This window comes from Elephas maximus, chromosome 21, assembly GCF_024166365.1.
Source record: "Elephas maximus indicus isolate mEleMax1 chromosome 21, mEleMax1 primary haplotype, whole genome shotgun sequence".
Lineage (NCBI taxonomy): Eukaryota > Metazoa > Chordata > Mammalia > Proboscidea > Elephantidae > Elephas > Elephas maximus.
The window spans coordinates 50,864,615-50,887,822 of NC_064839.1; the positions used below are offsets into that span (position 1 = coordinate 50,864,615).

Genomic DNA, 23,208 nt, shown 5'->3' on the forward strand with positions numbered 1-23,208 from the left:
CTCACTCCTCACCACTATCATTGTCTATCTTATAGTCCAGGCCAATCCCTGTCTGTAGGGTTGGCTTTGGGAATGGTTCCAGTCTTGGGCTAACAAAGCATCTGGGAACCATGACCACCAGGGTCCCTCTGCTCTTAGTCAGACCGTTAAGCCTGGTCTTGAGTTGGCTTTGGGAATGGTTCCAATCTTGGGCTAACAAAGCATCTGGGGACCATGACCATCAGGGTCCCTCTGGTCTCAGTCAGACCGTTAAGCCTGGTCTTTTTATGCGAATTTGAGATCTGCATCCCATTGTTCTCCTGCTCCATCAGGGATTGTCCGTTGTGGTCCCTGTCAGGGCAGTAATCAGTGGTAGACGGGCACCATCTAGTTCTCCCGGTCTCAGGCTGATGGAGTCTCCGGTTTATGTGGCCTTTTGTGTCTCTTGGGCTCATCTTTACCATATGTCTTTGGTGTTCTTCATTCTCCTCTGCTGCAGGTAAGTTGAGACCAATTTATGCAGCTTAGATGGCTGCTTGCTAGTGTTGAAGACCCCAGACACCTCTCGCCAAAGTGGATACAGAATGTTTTCTTAATACATTTTGTTAGGCCAATTGATCTAGATGTCCCGTGAAACCATGGTCCCCAGACCCCCATCCCTGCTACTCTAGCCTTCGAAGCGTTTGGTTGTATTCAGGAAACTGCTTTGCTTTTGGTTTAGTCCAGTTGTAGACTATCCCTGTGTTGTGTGTTGCCCTTCCCTTCACCTAAAAAAAAAAAAAAAAAATTATCTAGTTAGTGAATTTTTTTTGTAGTGAATATCCCTCCCCCTCCCTCCCCACCCTTGTAATCATCAAAGAATACTTTCTTCTGTGTTTAAGCTTTATCTAGAGTTCTTACGTGTGCATCATAACAAATTATGGATAACATTGGGAAGAATGGGAATTCCAGAACACTTAATTGTGCTCATGAGGAACCTTTACATAGATCAAGAGGCAGTTGTTCGGACAGAACAAGGGGATACTGATTGGTTTAAAGTCAGGAAAGGTGTGTGTCAGGGTTGTATTCTTTCACCATACCTATTCAATCCATATGCTAAGCAAATAATACCAGAAGCTGGACTATATAAAGAACGGGGCATCAGGATTGGAGGAAGACTCATTAACAACCTGTGTTATGCAGATGACACAACCTTGCTTGCTGAAAGTGAAGAGGATTTGAAGCACTTCTAATGAAGATCAAAGACCACAGCCTTCAGTATGGATTGCACCTCAACATAAAGAAAACAAAAATCCTCACAACTGGACCAGTGAGCAACATGATGATAAATGGAGAAAAGATTGAAGTTGTCAAGGATTTCATTGTATTTGGATCCACAATCAACAGCTGTGGAAGCAGCAGTCAAGCAATCAAAAGACACATTGCATTGGGTAAATCTACTGTAAAGGACCTCTTCAAAGTGTTGAAGAGCAAAGATGTCACCCTGAAGACTAAGGTGCGCCTGACCCAAGCCATGGTATTTTCAATCACATCATATGCATGTGAAAGCTTGACAATGAATAAGGAAGACCAAAGAAGAATTGATGCCTTTGAATTGTGGTGTTGGCGAAGAATATTGAATATACCATGGACTGCCAAAAGAACGAACAAATCTGTCTTAGAAGAAGTACAGCCAGAATGCTCCTTAGAAGCAAGGATGGCGAGACTGCGTCTTACATACTTTGGACATGTTGTCAGGAGGGATCAGTCTCTGGAGAAGGACATCATGCTTGGCAGAGTACAGGGTCAGTGGAAAAGAGGAAAGACCCTCAACGAGGTGGATTAACACAGTGGCTGCAACAATGAACTCAAGCATAATAACGATTGTAAGGATGGCTCAGGGCCAGGCAGCGTTTCGATCTGTTGTGTGTAGGGTTGCTATGAGTAGGAACTGACTCGATGGCACCTAACAACGACAACAACAAGGGTTCTTATAATAGTGGTCTCATACAATATTTGCCCTTTTGCAATTGACTAATTTCACTCAGCATAATGCCTTCCAGATTACTCCATGTTATGAATTGTTTCACAGATTCATCGTTGTTCTTAATCGTTTCATGGTATTCCATTGTGTGAATATACCATAATTTATTTAGCCATTCATCCGTTGGTGGGCACCTTGGTTGCTTCCATCTTTTTGCTGTTGTAAACAGTGCTGCAGTGAACATGGGTGTGCATATATCTGTTTGTGTGAAAGCTCTTATTTAGGATGTATTCCAAGGAGTGGAATTGCTGGGTCGTATGGCAGTTCTATTTCTAGCTTTTTAAGGAAGCACCAAATCAATTTCCCAAGTGGTTGTACCATATTACATTCCCACCGGCAGTATATAAGTGTTACAGTCTCTCCACAACCTCTCCAATATTTACTATTTTGTGTTTTTTGGATTAATGCCAGTCTTGTTGGGGTGAGATGGAATCTCATTGTAGTTTTGATTTGCATTTCTCTAATGGCTAATGATCATGAGCATTTCCTCAGGTATCTGTTAGCAGCCTGAATGTCGTCTTTGGTTAAGTGTCTGTTCATATCCTCTGCCCATTTTTTAATTGGGTTATTTGTCTTTTTGTTGTTGAGTTTTTGCAGTATCATGTAGATTTTAGAGATCAGACACTGATCAGAAATGTCGTAGCTAAAAACTTCTTCCCAGTCTGTAGGTCATCTTTTTACTCTACTGATCAAGCCTTTGGATGAGCGTAGTGTTTGACTTTTAGGAGCTCTTCTGGTGTTTGTACATTGTTGGTAATGTTTTATATACTATTTATCCCATGTATTAGGCTCCTAGCATCCCTATGTTTTCTTCCATGATCTTTTACCGTTTTAGATTTTATATTTAGGCCTTTGATCCATTTTGAGTTAGTTTTTGTGCATGGAGTGAGGTATGGGTCTTGTTTCAGTTTTTTGCAGATGGGTATCCACTTATGCCAGCACCATTTGTTAAAGAGACTGTCTTTTCCCCATTTAACAGACTTTGGGCCTTTGTCAGATATCAGCTGCTCGTATGAGGATGGATTTATGTCTGGATGCTCAGTTCTGTTCCATTGGCCAAGGTATCTGTTGTTGTACCAGGCTGTTTTGACTACTGTGGTGCTATAATATGTTCTACAATCAGAGAACACCCTGTTTTTTAGAGAATCCAGGAGACTACGTTTTGGGGGACGTTCCATAGCAACGATTATTAAGTCGCTTCTGCAGATGGTTTCCGAACTGGCGCTGGAGTATTCTGCTCAGCCAGGGTTTCCTATGGGGCAGGGGGACCAGGCCTCCTGCCTAGAAAGGCATCAACCCCTACCCGGTGACAACAGCGCCCCCACAGCAAGAAGAGACCCACAGGCCCACCACCACGGTGAAGACCGCCAAGGCTCCTGTCCTGGGACCGGTCCCGCCCCCGTCACGTGGTCCTCTTGGCTCCCGGGATTCCTTCTGCGTGGGGGGGAGGGGCGCGGCCAGGCGTCCGCGCCTGCGCAGACGCGGTGGGGCGGGCGGTACTGCTGACTGACAGCGCGCGCTCCCGCGCCCGGGCGCGCGCTCGGAACGACCCGGCTGCTTGCCGCCGGCTCAGTCACCTCAGCTGCGGATCCCGCGCCTCGTCGGCGGGCTCCTGTCAGCCGGCTCTTCGTCAGCGCACACCCGGCCGCAGCGGTGAGAGGGGCCGCGGGGCGCCTCCGGGCTCGCCCGTCGGGCTAAGGGGAAGGGCGCGTTCCCGGGTGTGACGGCCGGGGAGCGGCGGGTCAGGACGGGGTTCTGAGGAGACGGCGAATGGGGACCTCGGGACCCGCGGGGCTCAACAAGGGGGGCAGCTAGGGACGCCCCGGGTGACAGGACGGGGCTCTGAGGAGACGGCAGATGGGGCCCGCGAGACTCTCTAAGGGGGCAGCTGGGGACGCCTTGGATGACAGGACGGGGTTCTCCGTAGGATGGCGGGGTGAGGGGACTGTGAGTGGGATGACAAGGACGTGGGTCTTCGTGGGGTCGGAGCAGGGGCCTCGGGGTGTCTGCAGAGCCCATGCTCGTGAGAGACAAGGAAACAGGGATAGCACCCCGGGCCCTGGTGAGCGCCCTAAGGTGCCTGGGATGGAAGAAGGGGCGACGGAGAAGGTGTCCCCGGTAGCAGATGTTGGCGCTCGGTGGCTTCGGATGGAGCTGGCTTTCCATCCCAGGGGACGAGGAGCCCCCAGACCCCTGAAAGACATGCCGGGGCGGGGTGCGGGGACCGGGTCGGGACGACATAGGTCGAGTCGTGAGCGCCTTCTAAGTTTGCTGCCTCGCTGCGTCCGGGGCTGGGTGAGAGGGTGGGTCCCCATCAGCTGGGCCTAGCAGCTCTCGGCCCTCCATGCCCCTCGGCGCTGACAGGCAGAAAGGAGGAGGTGTGCAGAGCGACTCCAGCATCCATGTGGCTGGAAGCCCACCTTAGGACAGCTGGCTCCGGATGCACTGAGCCCGTGTCCAGGGTCTTGGAAGGGACAACATTTGGCCTTCCTGGAGCTGCGTGTATTTTTTCCCCTTGTGCTGGGTTTGTTCTTCCCTAGGCTGCAGACTACCTGGATTTGGGAGAATGAAAAGGGGAAGAGGAAAAAGACTGCAGAAGCTGCTGGCCAGCTCCTATTCCTCTTTAGTTAAGTGCCAGGGGAATGGCAGCCTGAAGCGGGAGCAGGAACCCGCCTGGGAACTGGCACAGTTCGGGTGCCTGGTTGGTAGTGGGGGTTGTCATGTGGTGAGTCAGTGTCAGAGCCACAAGCTGACAGCTGTCAGGGCCAATGCAGCCAGGCTGCTGTCCAGGTCATTGTAACCTAATACCAGTGTTTCAGATTCATTTGATTAGAGGCACCCTCCCTCAAGGTGCTTAACAATGTATTAAGTAAAGGGAAGAAGAAAAAACACACGCACACAAAACAAATAAGCGGGATTTTGTTATGCATACGCATTCCTTCATGTCTTCCATCATTTCTGTTTCTCCTTTTGATCAGTCTCTCCCCTCAGGTGTCACTCATTTTTACTTCCACTTTGTTCAGAAACAGGACTGCTTATGCATGGAAAGCACAGAGCGATAGGCTACTGAGATCAGCTCACAGTGAAAAAGTGGACTCATGAAAGTCTTTTTTGCCATTAAAGAAATGACGATGTTTAGGACTTACACACAGGCCCTCCAGGTGATTGCCAGACCATCGCTATCCTCTGTTATTTGGTTCTGGAGTATATCCAATGTCTTTTGTAATGTTCGTTCTTTTTATGGTATGTGTCAATGTGAAGATTAGTTTGTATTATCTGCAAATATAACAACCAAAGGCAATGAGAAGCTACTCAGTGACATGAGTACATCATGAACCTTAAATACGTTGCCACACAATTCCAGAAAGTGGAGAACATCTGCAGATATTAGATATGGTTCTCTCTTAATGCAATGAGTTTAGTTCTTCAGAAGTAATTTGTCTCATGGTAACTCCAAATGTCTTTGAGGGGCTTCTTTTAGGACAAACCTTAGGGAAGGTTTAGGGTGAGGTGAATAATGCGTATGCCTCCCTCCCTGACTCCTAAAAGAAAGCAATCAGAGAAACATCAGAAGCAACCTGGGGAGATGAAAAAAATCAACAGACAGCAGGAAAGAGAATTAAGGGAGGAGGAAAAAATCTTATTGCCAATAATAACCCCTCATTTTTATACGGCAGAGTATTTTAAAAGCTGCTTTCATGCATAAAACCTTAGTTAATCTTTACCATAAACTTGTGAGTGGTAAGTAGTCTTATCATTTCCATGTCATAGATGAGGAAACTGAGGCTAAGTGAGTTGTCCAAGGTCACTTAGCTATGAGGAGACAAAGGGAAGCCTTGAACCTAGTTGTCTGAAGCCATGTGCAGTAGCCTGTCTCCTCTCTGGGCAATGGGATATGGGAAAGATCTGGGCTGATTATATGTACACATGAGGGGCCCCAGATCTTCTCTGGCATCTCTTAGCAGAGCATCTTCCTCTCCCCCATGGCCTTACTCACTAAGTCAGTTTAACTTGCTGGTGTAGCTGAAGCTGAGCTTCACCACTTACCCCTTCCCCGGGCTTGAGAGTCTGCATCTACTCAGATTTGTTTATAAGTCTTTGAGAAATCTTGTAGGAAGTGCAATCACAGGAGTATCTTTTGCTTAAGAGCTGAGTGTTTCCAAATAGTCTGGGTGTCTTCAGACATGTGATGCAAGAGAACAGGTATAAGGCAATTCTAGGGAAACTTGCTCTAATAGTGTTCCTTATCCTCCACCTGGAAGAGAAATTCAGCGGTTGTGAAACTGGAGCTGGCCCAGTGTTTTGTTTATTTTAGCCATTTTTTAAATGAATGTGGCATTGTTTAGGTTATGGTAACTTTCTTTTTTTAAACAGGACGCAGCTGTTCTCATTAGGGAAGAACAAGTTTAAATACCGTTTTGTAGGTCTAGGTATCACAAAAAGGACATCAGGGAGGTTGCCTGAGAGATGTTTCAGCAAGCTGATAGTATAAAACAGAATTAAAAGCCAAGGTGATCTTGAGACACATTAATAGAAGGCCAAGTCTGGACTGAGAAAGGTGATAGTTCCAGTCTATTCCATGCTTGGAATATTGTGTTCTTTTCTGGACATCACAGTTTTTTTTTTTTTAATTTTATTGAGTTTTTAGAGAAAGTTTACAGCAAATTAGATTCCCACTTGACAATTTCCATACAAATTGTTCAGTGACATTAGTTACATTTATCACAGTGTGTCAATTCTCTTTAAATGTGTTCTGTTTGTTCCATTTCCGGTACTCTAATTTCCTGCCCCCTTCTTATCTTTGCTTTTGAGTAATTGTTGATGTTCTGGTCTCATACTGATGATTTTTAAGTAGAGCACCAAATCTTTATTTCGTGTGCCACTCTGCTATTTCGCTAAGGAGGAGAGGCTCAGTTCTGAGTTTAATAAGGGTCTCGGGGCTATAGTCTCAGGGAGTCCTCTGTTCTCTACTGTTCAGTTTGTCTGGCTTTTTTTTTTTTTTTTTAATAAGAATTTGAGTCCTGCTCCATATTTTTCTCCCATTCCATCCAGGACCATCTACTGTGACCCTGGTCAGAGTAGTGGTAGCCAGGCACCACCCAGTTCTTCTGTTCTCAGGGTAGAGGAGGTTTGGCTGGTGTAGACTTGTTTCTTCTCTGAGCTTTTGCTTACCTTCTTACTGTTTTGCTCCTGGCCAGTAGAAACCTGTAGTTGTGTCCTAGAGGGCCGCTCACAAACTTTTAAGATCACAGATGCTACTCACTTCGCTAGGATACAGATCGTGATTTTTGTGAATGATGTTATGCCAATTGACCGAGTTGTCTTACGAGACTATAGTCCTAAGCCTTCAAACCCAGAAAACCAGTCTTGGAAGGTGCTTGGTTATATCTGTAGAGTATCCACATTTCTGTCTTCAATGAATGTATGTGCCTGCACCCATGTATGTGTATTTACATGTACTTACAGACACTTCTGTCCTCATCTGTGTACACGCCTTTACCTACCCAAATACTTATATCCGACCATATGTGCTCAAACACGTTTTTACTTTGCTAATATCCATATTAGGTGCCACTTTTCCCATCATCAAAAAAAAAAAGCCTTTACAATCAAAGGCTACAGCCTTCAGTATGGATTGCAACTCAACATACAGAAAACAAAAATCCTCATTACTGGACCAATCAGCAACATCATGATAAATGGAGAAAATATTGAAGTTGTCAAGGAACTCATTTTACTTGGATCCACAATCAATGCTCATGGAAGCAGCAGTCAAGAATTGGGCAAATCTGCTGCAAAAGACCTCTTTAAAGTGTTAAAAAGCAAAGATGTCACTTTGAAGACTAAAGTGCTCCTGACCTAAGCCGTGGTATTTTCAGTTGCCTCATATGCATGTGAAAGCTGGACAATGAATTAGGAAGATGAAGAATTGACACCTTTAAATTATGGTGCTGCTGTTTACAATAGCAAAAAGCTGGAAGCAACCAAGATTCCATCAACGGATGAATGGTTAAATAAATTATGGTATATTCACACAATGGAATACTACGCATCAATAAAGAACAGCGAGGAATCTGTGAAACATTTCATAACATGGAGGAACCTGGAAGGCATTATGTTGAGAGAAATTAGTCAGAGGCAAAAGGACAAATATTGTATAAGACCACTATTATAAGATCTTGAGAAATAGTATAAACTGAGAAGAACACATTCTTTTGTGGTTACGAGGCGGGGAGGGAGGGAGGGAGAGGGTTATTTACTGATCAGTTAGTAGATGAGAACTACTTTAGGTAAAGGGAAGGACAATACTCAATATACGGAAGGTCAGCTCAACTGGACTGGACCAAAAGCAAAGAAGTTTCCGGGATAAACCGAATGCTTCGAAGGTCAGCGGAGCAAGGGTGGGGATTTGGGGACTATGGCTTAAGGGGAATTCTAAGTCAATTGGCAAAATAATTCTATTATGAAAACATTCTGCATCCCACTTTGAAGTGTGGCGTCTGGGGTCTTAAATGCTAACAAGCGGCCATCTAAGATGCATCAATTGGTCTCAACCCACCTGGATCAAAGGAGAATGAAGAACACCAAGGTCACACGATAACTATAAGCCCAAGAGACAGAAAGGGCCACATGAACCAGAGACTTACATCATCCTGAGACCAGAAGACCTAGATGGTGCCCGGCCACAACCGATGACTGCCCTGACAGGGAGCACAACAGAGCACCCCTGAGGGAGCAGGAGATCAGTGGGATGCAGACCCCAAATTCTCATAAAAAGACCAGACTTAATGGTCTGACTGAGACTAGAAGAATCCCGGCAGTCATGGTCCCCAAACCTTCTGTTGGCCCAGGACAGGAACCATTCCCAAAGACAACTCATCAGACATGGAAGGGACTGGACAATGGGTTGGAGAGAGATGCTGATGAAGAGTGAGCTACTTGTATCAGGTGGACACTTGAGACTGTGTTGGCATCTCCTGTGTGGAGGGGAGATGGGAGGGTAGAGAGAGTTAGAAACTGACAAAATGGCCACAAAAGGAGAGACTGGAAGGAGGGAGCGGGCTGACTCATTAGGGGGAGACTAAGTGGGAGTATGGAGTAAGGTGTATGTAAAAAAAAAAAAAAATTTTATATAAGCTTATATGTGACAGACTGACTTGATTTGTAAACTTGCACTTAAAGCACAATAACAATTATTTAAAAAAAATTATGGTGCTGCTGAAGAATATTGAGTATACCATGGACTGCCAGAAGAACAAACAAATCTGTCTTGGAAGAAGTACAGCCAGAATGCTCTTCAGAAGCAAGGATGGCGAGACTTCATTTTGTATACTTTGGACATCTTATCAGGAGGGACCAGTCTCTAGAAAAGGACATCATGCTTGGTAAAGTAGAAAGTTAGCGAAAAAGAGGAAGACCCTCAACGAGATGGATTGACACAGCAGCTGCAACAACGGGCTCAAACATTGCAATTGTAAGGATGGTACAGGACCAGGCTGTTTTGTTCTGTTGTACGTAGGGTCACTACAAGTCATAACCGATTTGACAGCACCTGACAACAACGTGATCTAAAACATACTTTCCCCTCCCCCCCCCACTCTCCCTGGTAACCATCACTGAACATTGGTCTCTCTCTGTATTTCTATTCTTGTCTTCTTATAAAAGAGAAATTATGCAATATTTGTCCTTATATGCTTGACTTATTTCACTTAGGATTATGCTCTCTAGGTCCATGCATGTTACAATATGTCTTGTGGACTCATCATCATTATTCTTTATGGTTGCTTAGTATTCCATTGTATGTAAAAACCCAGAGTATGTGCCACAATTTACTTATCCATTCATCCTTTGATGAGCACATCGGCTGTTTCCATTTATTTGCTATTGTGAATAAAGCAGCAATGAACATGGTGTACATATGTCTGTTCATGTCATTATTTTTAGGGTATTTTTTTTATCTGGAGCCCTGGTGGTGAAGTGGTTAAAAGTTTGGCTGCCAACCAAAAGGTCGGCAGTTTGAGTCCACCAGCTGCTCCTTGGAAACCCTGTGGGATAGTTCTACTCTGTCCCATAGAATTGCTACGAGTCAGAATCAATTTGATGGCAGTGGGTTTTTTTTTTTTTTTTGGTTTAGGGTATATACTATGAGTGGGATTTCTGGATCACAGGATACTTCTATTTCTAATTTTTTCAGAAAGCACTATACAGCTTTCCACAGTGGTTTGGACATCACATTTAATGAAAGACATAGAAAGAAAGCAAGCATTTTCATTGGCAATTGCTAGAATCATGGATGAGTAAGAGCTGGTAAGCCTGGAGAATCTTGGGAGCCGTGATTTCAGAGAGTTCCAGGCTGTCATTTATCAAGCTTGTTCTGTAAACCCACCAAAACCCACTGCCATGGAGTCTGTTCCAACTCATAGCAACCCCATAGGGTTTCCAAGGCTGTAAATCTCTATAGAAGCAGACTGCCTCATCTTTCTCCCATGAAGTGGCTGGTGGTTTTAAACTGTTGACCTTTCGATTAGCATCCAATTGCTTTAACCACTGTGCCACCAGTGCTCCTTAAACTTGTTCTATAGAGGCTCCATATCACAAGAACCAAGACAAAAGTTATAGTCAGAGAGACTTGTTTTAAGAACTTTGTCTTGCCAGAGATCATGAGATCATCAGAATCAAATCATGTCTCTCCCCTGCTTAAAATCCTCCAGTGGTCTCTCAGTGCTCTTGGGATCAAATCCTAACCCCTTACCGTGGTCTACCAGGGCAGAGATACCAGCACTGGCTTTGCCTGTTTCTCTAGCTTCACCTTCTTCTCTCACTCACCAATTTTCTGTTCCTTGAGCACGCCTAGGTAGCTGTGCCTCAGGGCCTTTGCACTGGTTGCACTTCCTGTCTGGAACATTGCTTTGCCAGATTTCCCCATGGCCAGATCCCTGTCATTCAGGCCACAACTCCAATATCACATCCTTATGAGGCCTTCCCTAACAATCTAATGGTCTTTTTTCCTCCTGGTCCCTAACATACTCACTCTGTCATATTACAGTTTCATTTTCTTCATAATAATATCAGAAATTACCTTACTTATTTGATAGCTTTTTTATTGTCTGTTCCCCCTCCTACCATTAATCACTGTCAAAGAGAAAAATTAGTAACAGACATCTTACTTTAAGATTTTTCCTTACCCGCAAAACCAAATTTCTAGCTGCCAGGCCAGAGACCACCTAGTATTCTGATATTAGTCATCTCAATAATAGGGGGAGGGCAGGGTTCACTCAATCATGTTAAGATTAGCTAATGGTTGATCTTCTATTCTTCTCCCACCTCTTCTCTTGATAAGCCTCATTGTAAAGAGCCTACTTCGAGCCATTTGCTTTTTTTTTAAATCAGAATGGTCACCCTGTATATGTGTGCGATAACTGCTCAGAATAAACCTTACATTTCAATTTCCTTGAGTTTTGATTATTTTTTACACCACTATATCAGTGGTGCCCAATACAGTAAATATTTGTTGAATGAATGATTTTTATGACAGTCAGACCTTTTCAAAGATGGAAAGGATTGCTGCTTTGGTAGATACTAAGTGTTCTTTTATAGAGAGTAAAGTGTACAATTTAGTGATTTTTAGTAACTTTACTGAGTGGTGCAGCCATCACCATAATCTAATTTCAGAACATTTTTATCACCCCAAAAGAAAATCATTAGTTACTCCCCATTCTCCTGTCCCCCAGCCCCCAGACACCACTAATCTACTTTCAGACTCTAAAAATTTGCCTTTTCTGTACATTTCGTATAAATGAAATTTTATCATATGTGTTCTTTTGTAATTGGCTTGTCACTCAGCATAATGTTTCCAGAGTTCATCCATGTCATGTCAGACCTTCGTTCCTTTTATTATAGAAGTTTCTAGTTATTGTGAAGTATGGAGAAAGGACAGCAGCGCCACAGACTGCCTCTGACTCCATCTGACATCTTAGAAATATGCTTTGGCCTTGGGGTGGGGCAGGCAAGTGGTAACGCCACCGGGCATCCTTATGTGCTAAACTACAGACTTGATTTAAAATTTACCAGCTTCCTACTAATATCCTTTTTCTATTCCAGAATCCAATCCAGGGTGCCACGTTGCACTGAGTTTCCATGTGTCCTCAGTCCCCGCTGTCTCTCATTTTAGATACCTAGTTTAGAGTTTTGTTCATGGTCCTTATGTCATGTAGTATTATCATAGCCCTTACAATGAGAAGCAATCGAAGATAACATATATGCGTGAAGGTCCGTGTTGCACAAAAGAGGAAGAACCTTACCTAAGAAAAACCTGCTTTCATTCTTGGGAATTGTATGGGCTCATTCAGAGCCTGCTCTGCCTCTAAAAATTGGAAATGAGTGATCAAGACTCACATTATCATAGAAATCATTTCCAACAAAGGCTGAGTGAAGTGATAAATTTGGGACTTAAAAAAAAGGGATTTTTTTTTTCCCCGCTCTTAATTACTGAATCTGTTTAGGAAAACGTGCCTGGTGTAGCTCTTGTCCCTCAGTGGCATCCTTTCCTAAACCAGGTGTGGGCTCAGACCTTCCTGGGCTTTACGTCGCAGCCAGGCATGACTCAGAGCAGATGACTCAGTGGTAGCAAAAATGACCAATGAGCTAGGGAAAAATGAGACTCCAGAACAGTGCAGCAAACGGCAAGTGGAAAATGCCAGAATAAACAAGTTTAGATAGCTGATGCTAAGCTGACATCCTAGAGCTAGGGGACTTAGGGAACCTGGGAAACTAAGATGCAAAATGGGACCAGTAAAAAGGGATGGAAGCCTTGTGAGTAGAAGGAAACCAAATCAATGTCAAACCTAAGAACCCCTCTCCAACATTTTTAACATAACTGGGGGTGCTAGGGTACAGGGTAGAAAGCAAGTAGGAAACCCATTAATAGAGTAAAACTAGTCTAATGCCCTCTTCTCTGTGAGGAGGCAGATTATGGGGAACTTCATTAAGCAGCAAGATCACTCTTAGAATCCCAAGGCTCAATTTGGATAATTAAAAAACACCTCATTTATCTGCTCTTGTAGGATAAGGAGGTAGACTGTGTAATCAAAATTTTAATGTAAGTAGAATTAACAAGACTCAGCTATCCTGGGGGAAGAAATAGCATCTCTGGCATAATCTTCTGCCCTCTCCCAAGGAATCGTTGTCTAGTGACCTAGAGCCAAGAACTGGCGGGGGGGGGGGGGCGGCGGGGGGGGCTCCTACAATGTTCACATCACCTCTTAGGGCTATGCTTCCATCCTTGCTTATGTGCCAATCCATTCTTCACAGCAGCGAGGGTGTGGTACCTTTTCAAAATCTAATGGTGCCATTCCCCTGATTCAGACCCTCCAGAACTTTCCCATTGCTCTTAGGTTGAGACCCCCCCAGCTCCTTAACTGGCCTGCAAGCCCTGCCCACGTTGCCTGGCCCCCAGCAGCCTTCCAGCCTCAGCCCTTCCTGTGTTCCCTTTTGCACACACCACTCAGCACAGCGTCCTCGCCACTGCAGTCTCCGTCTGGGACCCTCATCCTCCAGGTCTGGGACTAACCGAGACATCGAGGTACCTCCTCCAGGTGAACTTCCCACTTGTTCAGGCTGACGGGAGCTCCCCACCTCCTCTCTCTGCAACCCAGAGCTGTCCAATAGAAATATAATGGGAGCCACATGTGTAACTTCAGATTTTCTATTGGCCACATTAAACAAGTAAAGAAAGAGGTGAAATTAATTTTGGCAATATATTTTATTTTATTCAATGTATCTAAAATATTGTCATTTTATACCATTATGATGGTATAAAATCTTGGCAATCTACTGTGTATTTTACACTTAAACACATTTCAATTCCAATTTATCACATTTCAAGTGCTCCGTAGCCATGAATGTCAAGTGGCTATCATATCATATTATATAGGGCAGCTCTAATCCAAGATATAGTTTTATTTAATTCATGTATTTGTGATGGACAGTAATGATTAATTTGTTTACTTCTTTGTTCTCCAACTAGAACATAACCTCCCAGAGGGCTGGCCTTTTGTTTGTCTCATTCACTGAGACAATGGCCTGCACACTATTTGTTGCTCAACTGTATTTGTCGATTGAACAAATGGGTGAACAAATGAAATACTCAACTCTCCACTTACCATCCTGCTGAGTAGACAGTGCCAAGTAGAACCTATTTTCATCAGGGAGTTTAATGTACAAGGTTCCCTATAACCAAAAGTATTAAGTGTTTCATATAGGGACTTATTATCAAAAGTCCATGATGGTAACTCTATTGGATTTATTTTTAGGTGACAATGGTATTAAAGAGGGCAGGGTTTTCAATAGGAAGCAGTTAATATCATTGGGATTCTTTTGGAGTTGTTGCTGCTCTGAGTTAATGTAGATCAAGAATTTTCACCTGGGGGTGATTGTGCTCCCCAGGGGACAGTTGACAGCATCTTGGGACATTTTTGGTTGTCACAACTGGGCGAGAGTGAGTAGAGGCCCAGGGATGCTGCTAAACATCCTACAATATACAGGACAGCCCTCACCACAGAGAACAACCTGTCCCCAAGCATTGCAGTGCTGCTGTTCAGAGCCCTGCTATGGTCAGCATGGTTGTTCATCTACTCAGGCTTGCCCCTGATAAGGTCAGGAAGGTGACTCACCTCGGAAACTCGACAGGTTCTGTGCAGCTCCGTCTTTTCATTCCCATCTTGCCTTCTCTCTTCCCTAGTTTAAATTCTGTTCCCCTGTACCTGTCATTTCTTTTCTGTAATGGACAGACCAAACAGGAGCTGCCTCCAGCCCAAGTATTTGAGATGAAAGAAAATAGGCTCTATTTTTAAACCATGGATTACAATTCTGCAGAGGAGGTTTGGCGAGAAGCCTCTGCCTTGAGACCGTGGATCAATATACTTAAAGCAGCCCTTTTAAAGCCATTTAGATGCCTTCAAAGCAAAACGACAGCAGAGCTCTGTTTCTTTCCACTTGCATTCAAACAAACATCTGCCAAATCCACCACCACTTACCACTTTTTAACAGACACCTCTTTATACTTCAAAGCAGTAATTAGTGTGGAGAATGATATGTATCCAAAAAACATAAGGGGATATGGCTCCCATATTATTGTGGGTGATAAAATGATTGATTACATAGATTTCAATTTTAAGGTTTTGTGGGAATGCTTCCAAAGAGAAACTGAAGTTATGCTAGACTTGGCAATACTTTTCTTTCTTGTCATCTCTCTGGCTAAGTCTGAATAAGTCTGAGTTAGCTGTGTGTGGGGATATCAGACTACCTTATGCTGGCAACTTCATGCTAGCTGTTTTCTCTGCCTGGAACATCTCCCCTTCCATTGTCTGACTGTCAGACTCCTGTGTTCCCATTAGCATCTGCACCCTAGAATTATAACACTTGTCAGGTTGCTGTGATAATGGACTTACATCTTTCTCTAGATTGTGTTTGAGAAATGAGGGGCCATATCCCATTTATCTTTGTATCCCCACAACTTTCCGCAGTTTCAGGTACATAGTAACCAAACCAAAACTAAACCAGTTGCCATCAAGTCGACCCTGATCCATGGCGACCTCACGTGTGTCAGAGTAGACAGCTCAATACAGTTTTCAGTGGTTGCTTTTTCGGAAGTAGATCTACAGGCTGTTCTCCTAAGGTGCCTCTGGGTGGATTCAAACTGCCAATTTTTTTGTTAATAGCAGCTTGTGCCACCAAGGGACTCTGCCTGGTATATGGTAGATTAGTAAACACCTGTCAGATGAATGACCTGAGCACAAGGAAGTAACACCTGTTCTTCCAAGTCATCATCCCCCTGTCCGAGGAGGGAGAAGTGCCCCAGAAGCAGTGGCCTGGTTCTTCAGCTAGTTATAAAACTCCAGGACGAGCACCAAGCAGGGAGATGACAGACAACTCCAGCAGCAGGTGTGGTCCTGCATGCTCATGCTTCTGTTTTACCCAGTTGGTGACATCGGGGGCAGATGGCGATGCTGTGTGAGCCCCCATGTGATTTTGCTGACCTGACTTCTCCCTGTCACTTGCCTGCTCTGGGTCTCAGTTTCCTCATCTGTAAAACTATTTCTATTAGTCTTTACCTTTTCACCTGCTATTCCTTCTCCCTGACCCTTTATTATCTGTCTGCCAAACCCCTGTTCCTCTTTTCAGAAGTCTTATCTAACCCTAAAATCTTTGGATTTTATTTCAGTAAAGCAGAAAGTATGGAATTTTTTAGTGCATAGCTATTTCCTCCCACTACTTTGTAAGCATCTACTTTATTCTTTCATGACTGAAGAAGAATTGACTGAGGAAGAATTGATGCCTTTGAATTGTGGTGTTGGCAAAGAATATTGAATATACCATGGACTTCCAGAAAAACGAACAAATCTGTCTTGGAAGAAGGTCAGCCAGAATCCTCCTTAAAGCGAGCATGGCGAGACTTCATCTTATGTACTTTGGATATGTCATCAGGAGGGACCACTCCCTGGAGAAAGACATCATGCTTGGTAAAGTAGAGCGTCAGCAAAAAAGAGGAAAACCCTCAATACAATGGATTGACGCAGTGGCTGCAACAGTGGGCTCAAACATAACAATGACTGTGAGCATGGCACAGGACTGGGTAGTGTTCTGTTGTACGTAAGGGCCGTTGTGAATTGGAACCCACTCGATGGTACCTAACAACAACGACAACAATTTTTTTTAACCATTCAGTTTTTTTCCATTTTTCCTGTAAACACTGAATAACTTTTATAAAACCTAGTGTTTCTTCTAATGAGCCCAGCCTGTTATCCAGTATCTGTTGTTAGTTGCTATAAGTTGGCTCCGACCCATGTATAACAGAAGGAAACATTGCATGGTTCTGTACCATCTTCATGATCATTGGTATGTTTGAGCCCATTTTTGTGGCCGTCATGTCAGTCCATCTCATTGAGAGTTTCATTCACCTTCACTGGCTCCCCACTTAACCAAACATGATGTCCTTCTTTAGCCACCAGTCCTCCTGATAACGTGTCCAAAGTAAGCAAGTCGAAGTCTTGGACGATACTCTGTGATCCATATGATTTTCATTGGCTTATTTTTGGAAGTAGATCACCAGGCTTTTCTTCCTAGTCTGCCTTTGTCTGGAAGCTCCACTGAAACATGTCCAACGTGGGTGACCCTGCTGGCATTCAAAATACCGGTGGCATAGCTTGCAGTATCACAGCAACATGCAAGCCACCACAGTATGACAAATTGAAAAACAGATGGTGGAAATACTAGTATAGGGAGTACTAGCCCCCCAGTCTACCACAGCTATTTGGGGTGGCCTTATTAAAAGTTTTTTTTTTTTTTATTCATACCCCCATATCAGCAAACGGTTACCTGTGTGCATCATAGCAAGGTTATGGAGTCAAACTCTGCTTTTATCTCGATTCGTCCATTGTAACTCAGTAGCTTTAAACAAGCTATTTAACTTTTCTGAGCCTTAAAGTTTCTTCAACCATAAGACGGAGCTAATAACAGACCAACCTCATACGTCACTGTGAAAATTATTAGTATATGGCATTAGCTTAGTGCCTGGTGTGTGGTGAGCATGCAATGGATGTTAGCTATAATTATTATTTAATTATTAAAGAGTATTAAATAATAGTAATAATTAGCATTTGTGGAAAAGAACAACCCCGACCAGCTTGGCTTTCTCCTACCATTATCATGAACCGAAGCAACTGGCTTTGACTTGCTGTAGAGAGTTTGATATGATGCACTGCAGTAGCACTCAGGTGTGACAGGATGTCTCATGAGGTTACCTGAAAGATAGAAGCAATGACATGTTTGAGGTGTCTGAAAGTTCCGTCCTTTTATTCAGATGAGAAATTTTTAATAGACTTTGCTTTTTAGAACAATTTTAGGTTTACCAAAAATTGTGAATACGGAGATTTCCATACACCTCCTTCCCCCTGCACATTGTTTTCTCTAATTGTGGTTCATCATTTCTAAAAAATGTACCACAGGAATGTACAATGTTAATATTATTTTTTAAGGAGAGAAAATTTTTAGAAAAAAATGTGACCGTGTATTCTGTAATGGATGGTATAATCATCTATAAAATACTTAATAAGGTGACCTGTCATTTCACATCCCAGACTACTCTGTAGTATAGCCAATGCCCTGCCATTAGGGTCAGCGTATTCTGTTTCTCTGTCTTTCTCTCTTTCTGTCTCTCTGATCATTGGAACAACCTAGCAAATATGGTCTGATCAAAGCACTTGGTAAAATGCACTTTGCTCCATGTTGTGGTTTGGGGGAATTTGAGTCCAAAAACAATATTTAAACCTCTTACATTAAAGCCTGTGAATGTGGAATAGAATTTTAGGAAAATATTTACATTTCTTCAAATAAAGAAGGCAGCAGTGAGGAAACTGGGGCAAATCATTCCAGGAAAACACAAACAAAAGCCAGAGAGGGACTTGAATACTAGAGCTGGGCGTCAGACTTATTTGCAGTCTTGGCCGAGAGCCATTTGCCCCGTGTCTGTAGTCCCAGCTCCACGTCCCATGGTGGGTGGAGGCTTGTGATGGGCTGAGACACTGAGGGGAGGAGGATGTGATCCTGCCCTTCTACCTGTCACGTTGCCACAAACACATGACATGCTGCTCTGTGTGACGTGTGGTTGGTTTTCTGTTCTGTTCTTTGGTGAGAGTGTTTTGCTCTTTGCTGGTTTAGGTGACATATAATTGTTTGAAATGCTTTACCTGATCCTTCATGCCTTTTAAAGTTTCCTCATCTTTGTTTCATAAAAACCACAATGAGCCAGAAAGAAGCCTTTGGTCAGAAGTCATGTCTCTTTTCTTTGCAGTCACTCATTAAGTTCTTTGTGGCCTGGTGCTTTTGTTCCTATCAATAGTGAGGAAATTGAATCAGTGATACCAGTTTGGAAGGGAGGGGAGGTGAACCAGTACCTGGACTTCACGTGCAAGGGTTGTGCACCTCCAGGAAAGGAAGATGTAGTCTCCTGTGTCACCCAGTGCAGGTCACCACCTTCAGAGAAGTGACTCAGAAATCACACCCCTCCCTACAGGCCTCCAAGAGAAAAGGCTTTGACTGCAGTTACTTTCTTTGTGGTAGAATGAGACCCCTACTTTCCCAACAACTCTGGAAACATTCTCTATCCTTCTACCACCAAGTAATGCTTCTTTAAAAAAAATAAATAAAAAGTATCTATCCCTAGTAATTATTGATCTGTAACAATAATTTATCTTTCTAGACAGTTCTGTGGCACAAAAGAGTAGATGGAACTACCTGTAGAGTAGGAGGAAATATTTGGGAATCACATATCTGATAAGTGTTTAATACCCAGAATATATAAAGAACTCCTGCAACTCACAACCAAAAGACAAGCAACCCAATCAGAAAATAGGGAAAGGACTTGAATAGGCAGTTCAACAGAAAAGATATACAAATGGTCAATAAGCACATGAAAAGATGCTCCAAGTTATTAGTCATTAGAAAAATGCAAATCAAAACCAAAATGAGTACCACACCCACTAGGATGGCTATTGTCAGAAAAACGGAAAATAGCAAGTGTTAGTGAGGAAATGGAGAAATTGGAACCCTCATATATTGCTGGAAGAAATGTAAAATTGTGCAGTTCCTTGGAAAACAGTGGAAACCCTGGTGGCATAGTGGTTAAGTGCTGGTGGTTAACCAAAAAAAGGTCGGCAGTTTGAATCTACCAGGTGCTCCTTGGAAACCCTATGGGGCAGTTCTACTCTGTCCTATAAAGTTGTTATGAGTCGGAATCAACTGCGTGGCAATGGGTTTGGTTAAATGGGTATGGAAAGCAGTTAAACAGAGAATTATCATATGACCCAGCAATTCTATTCCTGGGTATATACCCGAAAGAGTTGAAAGCAGGAACACAAACAGGCACATGTACACCAAAGTTCATTCCAGCATTAGTCACAACAGCCAAAAGGTAGAAACAACCCAAGTGTCCATCAAGAGATGATGGATACACAAAATGTGGTATATCCATACAATGGATTTTTATTCAGCCAAAAAGAGAAATGAAGTTCTGGTACATTCTATGACATAGGTGAGCCCTGAAAACATTATGCTGAGTGAAACAAGTCAGACACAAAAGGATAAATATTGTCTGATTCCACTTATATGAAATATCTAGAATAGGCAAATGCATAGAGACCAAAGTTTATCAGTGGTTATCAGGGGCCGAGGAGAAAGGAGGAGTCATTGCTTAGTGGGCTCTGAGTTTCTTTTAAGAGTGATTTTTTAAAAAAATTGGAAATAGTGCTGATGGTTGCACAATATGGTAAGTGTAATTAATGCCACTGACCATCCACATAAAAATAGTTGAAATGACATATTTCACCACAATAAAAAAAAAAAAGAGTAGATGGAGAGGGAGGGGCAAAGAGCTACTCCACACACCTACCTAGTCCTTAGCCCTGCTCCATCTCAACAGAGTGAGCACTGTTCTTCCTGGGGGAAAGTGAGTCCTGATATTTGATACTTAAGCAGAGGCCCGATGACCTTGCTTTAAGAATGTAACAGAGAAGTCCCCGAATTGGGTTCCACTTTGAAGGTTTGGAGATCCTAAGGCACCATCAGCCTGTCATACAGTGATGGAGCCTGTCCTGTGTGTGTTGGCCCCCATGGTCCAGCTCCTGCTGGTCATGTGCACGCTCTCAGACCAGCACTCAACTTGCGGTGTCTACTGAGCTCCTCTGAGTGACCTACTTGATCCTTACATCTAGCCCGGACTTTGGTTCTCATCTCAGTCTCCTGGTTGTGCTCCTTACGGGGAAGGCAGATTAAGGCAGAGGTAAGGCCCATCACAAAGTGGCATCCACCTAAGGAGGGATCAAATAGAAAATGGTGGCAGGTTGTAGGCAGTTTTGTTGCATCCACCTGAAAGTGAGCCAGGTGCTGCATTTCATATTGACACGCTCTAACTCTCAGATTGCGGAGCTGCTTTTTACTCGAGCTACTTTTTACTTTGGTCTTTGGTTAGTTGTGTACTGGACCTTCTGGTTCTGCAGGTACCTGATGCCCACATTTCTCCAGGTCCTGGTTGGTAGGAATCATTTCTGTGAATTTCTTTCTCGTTGAATCTGTCTTGTCTGTGTTTTACTTCACCATGCAGTTGTCCCTCTTACATGTGGGTATTCTTTTAGCAGTTTACCACTGTCTTAGTCATCTAGTGCCGCTATAACAGAAATACCACAAGTGGATGCCCTTAACAAAGAGAAATTTATTCTCTCACAGTCTAGGATGCTGGAAGTCAGAATTCAGGGTACTAGCTCCAGGGGAAGGCTTCTCTCTGTGTGGGGTTTGGGGGAAAGTCCTGTCATCAATCTTGCCCAGTGAGGAGCTCCTCAGCGCAGGGACCCCAGGTCCAAAGGATGCATTATTCTACTGGCTCTTATTTCTTGGTGGTATGAGGTCCCCATGTGTCTCTACTCACTTTTATCTCAAAAGATATTGATTTAAGACACAACCTAAACTTGTAGATTGAGTCCTCTTCCATTAGCACAACTGCCTGTAATCCTGCTTCATTAACATCACAGAGGTAGGATTTACAACACATAGGAAAATCTCCTCAAATGGCAAACTGGTGGACAGTCACACAATACTGGGAATCACAGCCTAGGCCATGTTGACAGATATTTTGGGGGAATACAATTCATTCCATGACACTCACCCTGTTTAGTTTTTAAAAAACCGAAAAACTTACTTGATCAAGATTACTGTCTACATGCGCAACACTTTCCTCCATGTAGACAGAAGATGAGAAATAACAAGAATTAAGGACTCTGGTGTTGTAAGCCCCCAAATTCTTCTACCTCCTTGGCCACATAATCTGATCCTCAGCCCTATCTGGTAAGAATTGGTGTGTTTAGCCCCATGGAGGCCCTTCTACCCTCTCCTAATAATTTCTAAATACTCTTTGTCTACCAGAATCTTGATTGTAGTCAAGAAACAATTGATTTCCCAAGGGAGTGGCTGTTGGTGAGTAAGCTGAAGAAGAGGGACGTCCCCCTGTAGGCGGGTGCCATTCTCAGAGGTTGGCTGATGACAGATATTGAGGTGCCTGACTTGGTTGCCCCATCCTCGAGGGACCCAGGTTCAGAACCTGCTTGGCAGGAAGAGTGCACGGCTCAGCAAGCTTGGCAGCACAGGAAAATTGGGACCTGGAGAAATGTGGGCATCAGGTACCTGCAGAACCAGGAGGTCCAGGACACAGGCTGCACTGGGTGACGTGGTGAAGGCCAGCCGTGGAGCCGAGGAGTATGGGTGTACTAGACCCCCTCCTTTTTTTTTAAGGGAAGGAAATTACCATTTACTTAGCACCTACTATGTGCTGAGCACTCGGCTGGCTCCTTCTATCTCTTCCTACTTTTTAACTTGACACAGTGAAATTAACCTTTTTTTTAAGTAGAGTTCTATGAATTTTAAAGTATATATTAATTCTTGTAACCACCACCACGTTCAATCAGGAAACTGAACATTTCCATCACCCCTAAAACTCCCTCATGCTGACGCTTTGTAGCTACACCCTCCCTTCATCCCTCGCCCCTGGCAACCACTGATCTCCATCTTTTGGAGAATGTCATAGACATGGAATCCTACTGACATTTGGGAATAATTTCTTTCACTCGGTATAATGCATTTGAGATTCATCCAAGGTGTTACAGGTAGTAGTATTTTATTGCCAAGTAGTATTTTGGGTTTTTTTGTTTGTTTTAATATTCGTGGTATGCTTTTGCCACAGTTTGTTTATCCATTTGCTTGTCGAAGGATATTTGGGTTGTGTCCAGTTTTTGGCAATTATGAATACAGTTCTTATAAACATTTGGGTACAGATTTTTGTGTGGAGATAAATTTTTATTTCTCTTGGGTGCATACTTAAGGGCAGGATTGCTGGGTTGTATGGTTAGTGTATGTTTGTACACTTTATAAGAGAATTTCCAAATCTGCCATGCAGAAATCTACATCATTTATGTAGATATTCAGCCCTTCAGGAAGTGAAGCATAGCTCCCCACTCCTTAAGTGTGGGCTATACATAGTGACTTTCTTCCAAAGAGTACAATATGGAAGAGAGGAAAAACAGTAACTTTACAGCAGAGAAACCTGACAAATGCCACCTCATCCAGGTGATCCAGGTTAGCATCAACAGCGATTTCCTTTTTCC

General features: G+C 43.5%; 1 protein-coding gene across 3 annotated transcripts in view; it reads left to right on the top strand.

Annotated features, from left to right (window-relative positions):
* Window positions 1-23,208, top strand: part of KIAA0513 (KIAA0513 ortholog) — a 79,996-nt gene that overhangs the window by 8,221 nt on the left and 48,567 nt on the right. For 2 of the 3 annotated variants that reach the window (XM_049863963.1, XM_049863961.1), the window contains exon 1: window positions 2,982-3,655. The exons of the other annotated variant lie outside the window; for it this stretch is intronic. The gene's annotated coding sequence lies outside the window, so the exon portion shown is untranslated. Of the gene's footprint in view, window positions 1-2,981; window positions 3,656-23,208 lie in introns of those variants that run through there. 3 annotated transcript variants of the gene reach the window in all.